Source organism: Alosa sapidissima, chromosome 9, assembly GCF_018492685.1.
Source record: "Alosa sapidissima isolate fAloSap1 chromosome 9, fAloSap1.pri, whole genome shotgun sequence".
Lineage (NCBI taxonomy): Eukaryota > Metazoa > Chordata > Actinopteri > Clupeiformes > Clupeidae > Alosa > Alosa sapidissima.
Genome location: NC_055965.1, coordinates 17,392,335 through 17,402,594, shown reverse-complemented (window position 1 = coordinate 17,402,594; position 10,260 = coordinate 17,392,335). Strand labels below are relative to the sequence as shown.

Genomic DNA, 10,260 nt, shown 5'->3' with positions numbered 1-10,260 from the left:
ACAAACAAAGTTGGAGCAGCCTATCCCCCCTAACAAAAACAAAACCCTGCGTGGATTTTCTCCATGGAAATACTGAAGGGGTGAGCTACCTCTCTGGCATGTTTCGCTTGGTCCTTGATTTCTTTGTATGCAGTGTGTCTTCTGTGTACAATAATAGACCATATACTCACACACACATGGTCTGCCTCACACAATCACAGATACATCACTGTCCCCATTTAACATCATTATCCCTTAACAAAGCAAACTGACGACTATGGTGTGTGTGTGCATATGTGTGTGTGTGTGTTTGTGTGTGTCTGTGTGGGAGTGTGTGTGTTGGAATTCCTGGATCTGATTGAGCTAATGTGTGCCACTAAATTCCACGAATGAGTGCTGTGTATGAATCTATTATGTAAATGTGTGTTATATTCCTGGTTGTCTGGTGTGTGTGTGTGTATGTTTGAGAGAAAGAGAAAGAGAGTACCTGTTTTACCTCTTTATATTCCCCCTTGGGATCAATAAAGTATCTATCTATCTATCTATCTATCTATCTATCTTTGTGTGTGTGTGTGTGTGTCACATCTCTCTCTCTCTCTCTCTCTCTCTCTCTCTCTCTCTCTCTCTCTCTCTCTCTCTCTCTCTCTCTCTCTCTCTCTGTGCTGTCTCAGCTTCAGGCCTTGATGTTCTTGGCTCTGACCCATACAACTCCTCCAGCCAACTGTTTACAGTGGAGAGGAAATCAGGTGTGCCGGAACCTTTTTTCCTTTCCCTCTTTTTTCATTCCTCCTGCATTATCTCTCTCTCTCTCTCTCTCTCTCTCTCTCTTTTTTTTCCCTTCCCTGAGCCTGTTACCTTAAGTAAACCTGACTGTGGAGGTTATTTTAGTTCACATATGGGAAATTGCTGTGGTTATGGCTCCTGTTATGTATAACATGTACAATGTTGTCAGTAATGTATACAACTTGTGATGCGATACATATGATATGTTTCAACATTCTACACAACAGGTCTTGTGACATCTCTATCAAATTGTTTCTTGGGCATCTTATCATTAAATTCCAGAACCCTTCTGCAGAAGAGTTTTGAACATTCTTACAAAAGATTATGTTTCGCAACAATGTCAGGCTCTGTTCCACAACAATGTAAGGTTCTGTTCCACAACAAGGTTCCATAGAACATTATAAACTACAACTGTAATGGGAGTATTGGTTATATGACAAATTTAATCAGATTGAAATCAAATACTCCAGGTTATCGTGTCCGTTTTTATAAAATTAGAGTTTAATCAGATAACTCAGTTTACATTACGTAATCGGAGTTAAAATCTGATTCTTTGTTTGCATGTAACCACACTGTCTCTCTTTCTCTATTATGTAATAATCTGATACATGTATAATGTAATATTTTTTGTGATATGTGTTTAATGTATCACATAGACATATGACATAATATGCGTAATACACTAGTATTTCTAATGAGTGGCTCAAGCAGCTGAGGCTCATTGCTCATTGAAATTGTAAACCCTGGGAGGTTATCCATTAATGTAAATAAACAATGAAGTCAAATACTTACACCATCGTGTATGTGTGAACATGTCAGTTCATGTGGAACTCCGATATTGGACAGGCCGTTTTTTGGACGGCACTTGCCGTGAGATTGTGGCCCAATAAGGCCCCGCTAAGGCTTGGACTATCCGGGTCCATCAGTCAGCGGGTGATCAGATTTGCCGTGGCGATAGCCTAATGATGCGCCACTGCCAGCCGGCCAGGAATTTCAGGCTCTGTCCGTCAGTACCCACATGGATGCCAGGCAGGCAGAGGTCTTACCATGCCTGTTCCCAGGCCACCCTTTCTCTCTCTCTCTCTCTCTCTCTCTCTCTCTCTCTCTCTCTCTCTCTCTCCCTCTCTCTTTCTCTTCTCTCTCTCTCTCAAATTAAAAAAAGCTTTACAGACCAAAAAGTATTGTCAAAGTATATAATATATATCTCTCTCTCTTTCTCTTTCTCTCTCCTCTCTCTCTCTCTCTCTCTCTCTCTCTCTGTTACCCTTCTCTTACCCCTTGCCATCTGCACTCAATTGGCCTCCATGCTTCCAAAACCTGTATGCTGGTGGAGGCCATGCTGATTTGTTTTGTGCAACTTCAACTTGTTTTTTCCCTTTGTGGGGAGGGAAGAAGTAAATAACCAACATGGGGAGGAGGAGGAGGAGGAGTGTCTGGGAACAAAAACAAAAACAAAAACAAAACTGTGTTGTGTTGTTTGTTTATTGATTGGACAATGATGTCATGGTCTCAGTCTGGAGGGTCTGGTTGTTGAGAGTGTGGAGTTTTGTTTGTGTGAAATTGTGCGTGTGAGACATTTAGGTGCATGTGTGTGTGTGTGTTTAACATTTACAGCATGTGCACCAGAGCAGGTGTCCATATACTGTCTACACTAGGACATGTTTTCAGACATCCCAACCTGCAAAAAGTCATTTCAGGGAGGTATTACGTACCCCCCCCCCCCCCCCCCCCCCCCAAAAAAAAAAAAAGAAAAAAAAAAACTTTAGCCTATTTAGATACTGAAATACAGATTCATATTTTTGTTCAATGTCTAGTCAGTACACCAAATAATGAAGATAGAAATTGTGAAAATAAAATAGGTAGTTTTTTTTTTTTTTTCATGGCAATTAACATGGCCATGTATAGGCCTGAATATAGAATAATATGCACATGAATTGGCACTAGTTAAACTCACCTCAACATGCTAAAGTCACTGTTACAAACAGTGCAGCGTGCAAGACTAGGCCTATCATTATTTTTTACTCTTATGAGACCAGGGTACACTTTGAAATGAGTCTTACATTTTCCTTTTTGGGGGGGCACTGACTCCATGACGCTCCTGTTCCTAGATACACTGAACTGATTAAGTTCGGGAGAAAAGAGATAAAAAGCCCGCCTACACTGAAAACTGATTGGTTGATTTAGCAAAACAGGCCAATCAGGATGCTCGCTGTCTTGGATATGCTCAGGCACACACGCACCACCCCTCTCTCTCCCCCCTGTCACTCAGATGCACTCGCGATTTGAAGTATTGGTCTCGCGTGCACGCTCTTGATCGCTCGCTCTAGATTCCGGGAGATTTTATCTAATTTGCGGGCGTCAGGGAGCCGCTGTTAATATGCGGGAGACTCCCGGAACTTCCGGGAGATTTGGGATGTCTGTGTTTTGCTGTGTGTGCATGTGAGTATGCATGTCGAGGTAGGGAAAGAGTAATGGCATATGTTGTGTGTGTGTGTGTGTGTGTGTGTGGTTGGGTGGGCTGCCCTGGTAGTTGACCCTAAGTGTCAGGTTGTACACAGTAAAATTGACAGTGTTATTAAGTGTTAATTTTTCAGAGACATATTTTTCAGTGTTCATTAGTGTTAATTAGTGTAACTTCGGGAGTTGTTTGAACAAACATGTACACCCACGGTGTAATTAAAACTCACAACCTAGTGTTTTAAGTGGGTGTGAATGTACGAACTCTGGGGTGGAGTCATTTACACTTCCGGTCCTTCAGTTGAGATTTTTGAAAAGAAGATGGACGCCATTGTAGTACAGCGTGGGATAGTAAAAGGTAAATTCATTTGTTCCCTTTACTTCTGTAAGCTAGCATGAAAACTACGACAAATACACAATTAAGTAATGTCACATCACAGGTATATGTTTTCATACCAACGTGTTTTACCTACTATGAAATATTGGTGACGTTAGCTTGGTCGCTAGCTAGTAGCAAGGTCGCTAGCACTAGCTAGCTCAGAAAATTATTGGTAAAACATCCAGCAAGCTAACATAACTTCGGTGGGTTATAACCTTATCAAATTGAAATGGTTAAGTTTATGTTAATTTGTAATACTTAAACTGTAAACTGACATTAATATAATATTGGAGTCGACAACGTCTTAAAGTCCTTTCTGAAATTCGAAAAGGCGGTTGGAATTTGAATACCCACTGAGGGAATAGCTCTAACATGCTAACGTAGCCTAGCTGATTAACATTAGTTACAGCCAGAACTCCACTGTTCATAGCGATCTAACGTTAGTGTGCTGCCAAATGCTCACCTGGCACAAATGGATCTGTTGACTGACTAATTATAACAGTCTGTCGACTCATTGACGTTTGGTTGAACTGAACATTATTGCTTGGTCCAAAAAAATTGCTGCTAGCTAACATTAGCTGAGACCACGAGGGCATTCGTTTAACTGTTAGGCATTTGTAGCAAACAGAGGTGTAAGGTAACCGTTAGCCTGGTTGGTTTGGTGCAGTCTCCATTCTCTGTATGGCACTGGTATTTGTTTCTGTTAGAGTCTGTTGGCTTTATTTGGGTTAGATCAATTTCTTTGTTTCCTAACTTATAAAGGGTGCAGGTAAGCCAAAGAGTATAGAAGTTAGCTAGCTGATACTAATTTTAGATATTTGTAGAAATTGTGGCTCAATAGCTTGCAAGCACGTGCATAAGGATATTCAGTCCATCAGTCATAACGTTACAGCTGAGCAGAGTAAGAAATGTTTATTCTCTGAAATTATGAGCAGTTTTTTATGGATATGGTAAAATGTAGACGAGTTTACTGCCTAATGAAATTATTTAAGTTATTACCAGTCATGTTGCTTAAAAAGTAGGGATTATATGAACATATTTTAAGACAAAACACTTGCGGTTGAAACATTTGGTAACCTGTGGTAAATAATGTCAGAATAAAGTTTAGAAGTCCTTTGCTGGTTAGTTGATATACTGCTGATAGTCAAATCATTGTTGTTCTTGTATTGATGTAATCATTTTCTTTGTTTTAACAGGGTCAGCAAAATGCTCATCAATGTCCAGTACCATGGAGAAAAAAGTACCTCAAACTCCTGGTTTTTCTTTTCAAAGTTTAATTCGAGAAGGTGAGGTTTTATGTGAGTTTAGCCAAAGTCCTTTTAGGCAAGTCCCTCCACTCGGCAGCCATATTGCAACGCTTTTTTTTCTTCTTTCTTTTTTCTAGCTTGTTTAGACTATGAATCAGCCTGACCTTAGGCATGTTTCTTAATGATTTCACACGCACACTTTGTATCCTGGCTGGAGTTAATGCAGATCCTTATGATCCTTTTTAAGAAATACATTTGAAATCAATCAAAGTTCAAAATCCCTGTGCACAGCCCTTTTGCAGGTGCTGATGGTGTGCAGTATAACTATTAAAAAGTCAAAAACTAGTATAAATCGCACACTGGAGGGTATATTTTGTTGACTTTATTTGGCGTGAAGGCTTTAGGTTCACGTTCAAACATGATGAAGAAAATTGTGAAATGTGGTGTTCATGCCAAATAAAGTGGGTAAGGTTAAAAAAAAAAAAAGATTTTGTCACCCTTTAGTTGAATTAAGTGAAATAAAATCGGAGACCGAATTTCTTAAAGCAGCCCTTTAAGATTCCAATTTTTTTTTTCTTGTTCTTCAAACAAGGCACATCAATCCACTGGTGCAAAAGAAGAGAACACCTCTGCCATAGGAGATTCAGCAGAAAAAGGCCAAACAGGTGAGCATTTAAAATTAAAATATCACTAGGAGAAATCCTTGTCTGTCTCGTCTCCAAAATGCAGAAGCCTGGCTTTGTGTTCCGGTAGTGTCAAATCAGTGGGCACATTCAATCTTGCAGCTCTGCACAGATCTGGCTGAACGTAAAGTATGTTTATTAGATTCAGTCAGATCTGCTTGCAGATCCAGTGCTGCAAGATCAAAATCCCACTGATTTCATGCTACTGGAACACGAAGCCAAGCAATTTGCTTCCTTCAGATACAGGTCTTGTTATAACCTCTCTGTACACTTTCCAAGTTTACAATACTTCTGTTTGTCTGTGGAGACCCTCATCACACAACCACAGAAGTGTAATTATATTTTGAGCACTATCAGTGGTATTAAATAGCGTTTGTTTTTTGACGTTTAGCTTTCTTGTTTGTACTCTGGATTTACACTTTTTAGAGGGTGCATGTAAGTTTTCTCTTTACAAGTGTATCACTGTTATTGTTTCTTTTTTTACGCATAGATGGTCCAGGAGGTTCTGGAGAAGAGTTAAATGGGAGAGGAAATAATGGAGGAGTATAGTAGTGCACCTTGATGCACTGTACAAGAAGGCATCTTCTGAATATCCTGGTCCATGGGTATGTTTTGTTTTGAATAAATTAATCTAATTGTATACAACAGTTAGGTCCAGTCAAACTATTAACTCTTTTCTGACTGAACGAGAGGGATTCCATGGGTGGGGTTATCTCAGGACATCCCTACTCAGACTTTTCAGTGATAGTGCCATTTTTACATTGATCCAATGTTATCGTTCCATTCATTCAAAGTGAGAGAACAGTGTAACATAACATCACAATTGACTGTTTGAGTGAGAAAAATAGAGTGCATGTAATAGGGTGAATAATGTAATGTGAAATAAAATGAAAAATCATTATTGTGCACATATAGCCTCACACAACCTGCCTGCAGAGTGACAAGAAAACCCTAAATTGATGTATTTTAATCCAGGTATTAGGTAGTAGAATTGCTGTGTAAAAACAATATTGAACTGGTGATTGTAGGGTTGATAAATGCTATAAGGCAGAACCTTAGCTGTAGGGATATCTATTACCAACTACACAGTGGCTCCATTTTCAAAAAACTCCTGAAGACCCAGCTCTTTAGAGAACATCTCCTCTCATAGCACTACTTACAACAAGTCTTGCTGATCCTAGTACTTACCACCTGTCTTGAACTGACACTCAACTGTTTAAAAACAGCACTCACTGATGCACTTATTCTTACTGTACTCTACTGTTTTTAAATGGTCCTAAAATTGTTGAGAGAATTGCTTTAAAACTTAAACTGCTACCATGTTAGTCGCTTTGGTTAAAAATGTGTTAGCCTAATGTAATGTAATATTACTTAAGCATATTTTAGTGGCAAGAAGCGTTAAGTCTATATTTTATCCATAATCCATGTTTAATCACTCTTCCATTTTATAGCTTGTAGCTTATAGCTTTATAGCTTTTATAGCTCAAGTAGTACGTGTTGGCAACAATACCTCAAGCAGCATCACACTGAGCACAGGGGCCCCCCAAGGCTGCGTGCTCAGTCCGCTGCTCTTCACCCTGCTGACGCATGACTGCACTGCAACCTACAGCAACAATCGCATAGTGAAATTTGCTGACGACACAACTCTGGTGGGTCTCATCACCAAGGGCGACGAGACTCAATACAGGTTGGAGGTCGACCATCTGACCACGTGGTGCAGGGACAACAACCTCCTGCTGAACGTCAGCAAGACCAAAGAGATTGTTGTTGACTTCCGGAGAGGTCACACCCAACACCTGCCACTGACCATCGACGGTGCTGTGGTGGAGAGAGCGAGCAGCACCAAATTCCTGGGGGTGCACATCAGCGAAGACCTCTCCTGGACCACCAACACTGCATCACTGGCGAAGAGAGCTCAGCGCCGCCTGTACTTCCTGCGGAAACTCAGGCGAGCAAGTGCTCCACCAGCCATCATGACCACATTCTACCGAGGCACCATTGAGAGCATCCTCTCCAGCTGTATCGCTGTGTGGGGCGGAAGCTGCACTGAATACAACAGGAAAGCCCTGCAGCGCATAGTGAACACAGCTGGAAGGATTATTGGTGCTTCACTCCCCTCCCTGAAGGACATTTACACCACCCACCTCACCCGCAAGGCGACCAAAATTGTGAGTGATGCAAGTCACCCCGCTCACAATCTGTTCGATCTACTGCCCTCTGGGAAGAGGTACAGAAGCCTGCGCTCCCGCACTACCAGACTCACCAACAGCTTCATACACCAAGCTGTAAGGATGCTGAACTCTCTCCCTCCTCTCCCCCCTCCACCCTCAGCTACATAACATCCTGGATTGGACCCACAATGGCCGCGTGCACTACTCCACTTGCACACTTGTACACTTTACAACTTGTTGTTGTTGTCCTGAAAACACAACACTTCTGCTGCTCTTACATTACTTGCACCACTATGTCACTTTCTTTCTTACTTAGGTCAAACAGAACTACCCAAGCCTTTTATTGGCCTGACTTTGCACTAGTATTTTATTGACTGTCTATGCACAATTTAAACCAAATTTTGCTGCTCTTATTTTTTTTCATTATTATATGTGCCCTCTTATTTACTTACTTTTTTGTTTACTTGAATGTTATGTTTGTCTGTGGACTTAAATTGGTAAAATATGTCTTGTCTTCACCGTGGGATAGAGAGAAACGTAATTTCGATCTCTTTGTATGTCTGGAACATGTGAAGAAATTGACAATAAAAGCTGACTTTGACTTTGACTAATGTTGTCTGAATATATCTAATATAATTTTCCTATTGTTTTTAGAAGGATACCACTACGAAGTCAAGGAAAAAGATATGCACTCGGCATTGTGACTGTTTCCTAATCTCAGGGATCCTTACTCCACCAATGGCTATGTAAGATTTTACTCATTTCCATTTAAGGTTATATATAATAATAATGTTCTACTATTGATCTGGATAATCATAGTTCTTGCCCACATTATTTTGCAGGAACACTTCTACGATGCTGGAAGAGGGACAGGCTATCTGGCATGGCGCCTAAAGCAACGAGTGTCGCAGCGTTTGGTCAAGAACAGCTCGGGAGCCTTGGAATACATGAACACCATGAGCTTTTTAAGGAGGTAGACTTTCTAATGAGGAGACACAGCACTCAAAAAATCCTCCATAGAAATGCATGGGGTTAGTTTGTAACATATGGTGTTGTCTACATATATCACACCCCCCTCCGTGGCAAAACGTGGACATGTAAATACATTGAGCCAATCATGTGGTGTGTTGTGAAGACATTGATTGTGCCAATCATGTGTTGTGATCTTGCCGCTGGAGCAAGATTGGTGTTGTGAAGCCTGCCGAAAGTGCCCAAAATGCGTTGCAATATGGCTGCTGAGTGGAGGGACTTGCCTAAAAGGACTTTGGGTATACCCACATGTAACATCACTTCATTATCTGTCTTGCTTATGGAAAATTGGCCCATTATTGCACATCTCTAGTTATAGGTTTGAAGCAAAACACAAGTTTGTGAAATTGTAAAAAACTTGATTATATTTTATTTCTTGTTTATGAAATGTTTACTCAGTGTTGCAGAGCATTTTCATGCATATGTGATTATGGATTGTGAGGAACATTGTTTTATTGTTAAAGTCAATGATTTGTATGAGTATAAGGCCTTTGCTCAACAAAATGCTTATGGACCAAACTTTGACATATATATTGTACCTCTGCACATTTATTTGAGCCATATCATGGCAAATGTTAATAAAAAAAGAAAAATAATTAATTTGCTGTGGTTTGTTTAATATGTTTATTTTGATAAATATATGGCTCTAGAAACTAATTAATTACTCCAATAGAGTTAATTATGAATCACTGATGGAGTTAATGATACACTCCAATAGAGTTAATTTTAACTCTGATAGAGTTAATTATGAAACACTAGGCTAGTGTTAATACGGCAACACTATGGCAAGTGTTATTTTAACACTGAGTGAGGATTATATAAACTCTGGAGTAGTGTTCAAATTAACACCCATAGAGTAAAATTAACACTGGCCGATTTACTGTGTAGCCACTCAGGGGGATGCACTGGCTACAACTCCCCACAGAGGTCTATCCCATGCCTGGGGCAATAACATCGCGACCACTCTCGCACACACACACACACACACACACAAACAAACAAACTCAGTCTCTCAGACAGACACCACTCTGCATTTCTCTCTCTCTCTCTCTATCTCATTCCTCTGACTCTTTCCTTTTCCTTCTCTTAATGTATTTTGTCCCCTGCAAAAAGAAAGAAAGAAAGACAGCAACAGGGATAATATCTTATATTAGCCTAAACAGAAAGCGCTTTCAGATATAACCTCCGGAGTATATGAGGTTTGTCAAACGGAGGTACCCTTCGGATGATTCAGATATGATGCTAACCTGCGGACCTTATACTGACCTTATACGGACGTATGTGTGAACGACATACACGCACATTACAGAATATCCGTGTGGTTGTCGAATGAGGGGTGGGGGCTTGAGGGGGGAGTTCACAAGATGCGAGATATGACGCAGAATATATGCGGCCGCTGCCTGTCACAGCTGCTTTTTGTTTACAAAGTGTAGCCTATGCATTATGTAGGCTAAAGAAGAGAAATCTATTGTGCGTATAGGCTAATACTTGAAGTAGGCTAGTCACGTAAGTGCGCACTTGAAATTGACAAT

General features: G+C 40.5%; 1 long non-coding RNA gene across 1 annotated transcript; it reads left to right on the top strand.

Annotated features, from left to right (window-relative positions):
* Positions 1-3,080: 3,080 nt before the first annotated feature.
* Positions 3,081-9,283, top strand: LOC121718686. The gene is made up of 6 exons (XR_006033981.1): positions 3,081-3,577; positions 4,795-4,884; positions 5,438-5,510; positions 6,019-6,133; positions 8,354-8,445; positions 8,542-9,283. It is a non-coding gene; the product is annotated as an uncharacterized LOC121718686 (long non-coding RNA).
* Positions 9,284-10,260: the final 977 nt, after the last annotated feature.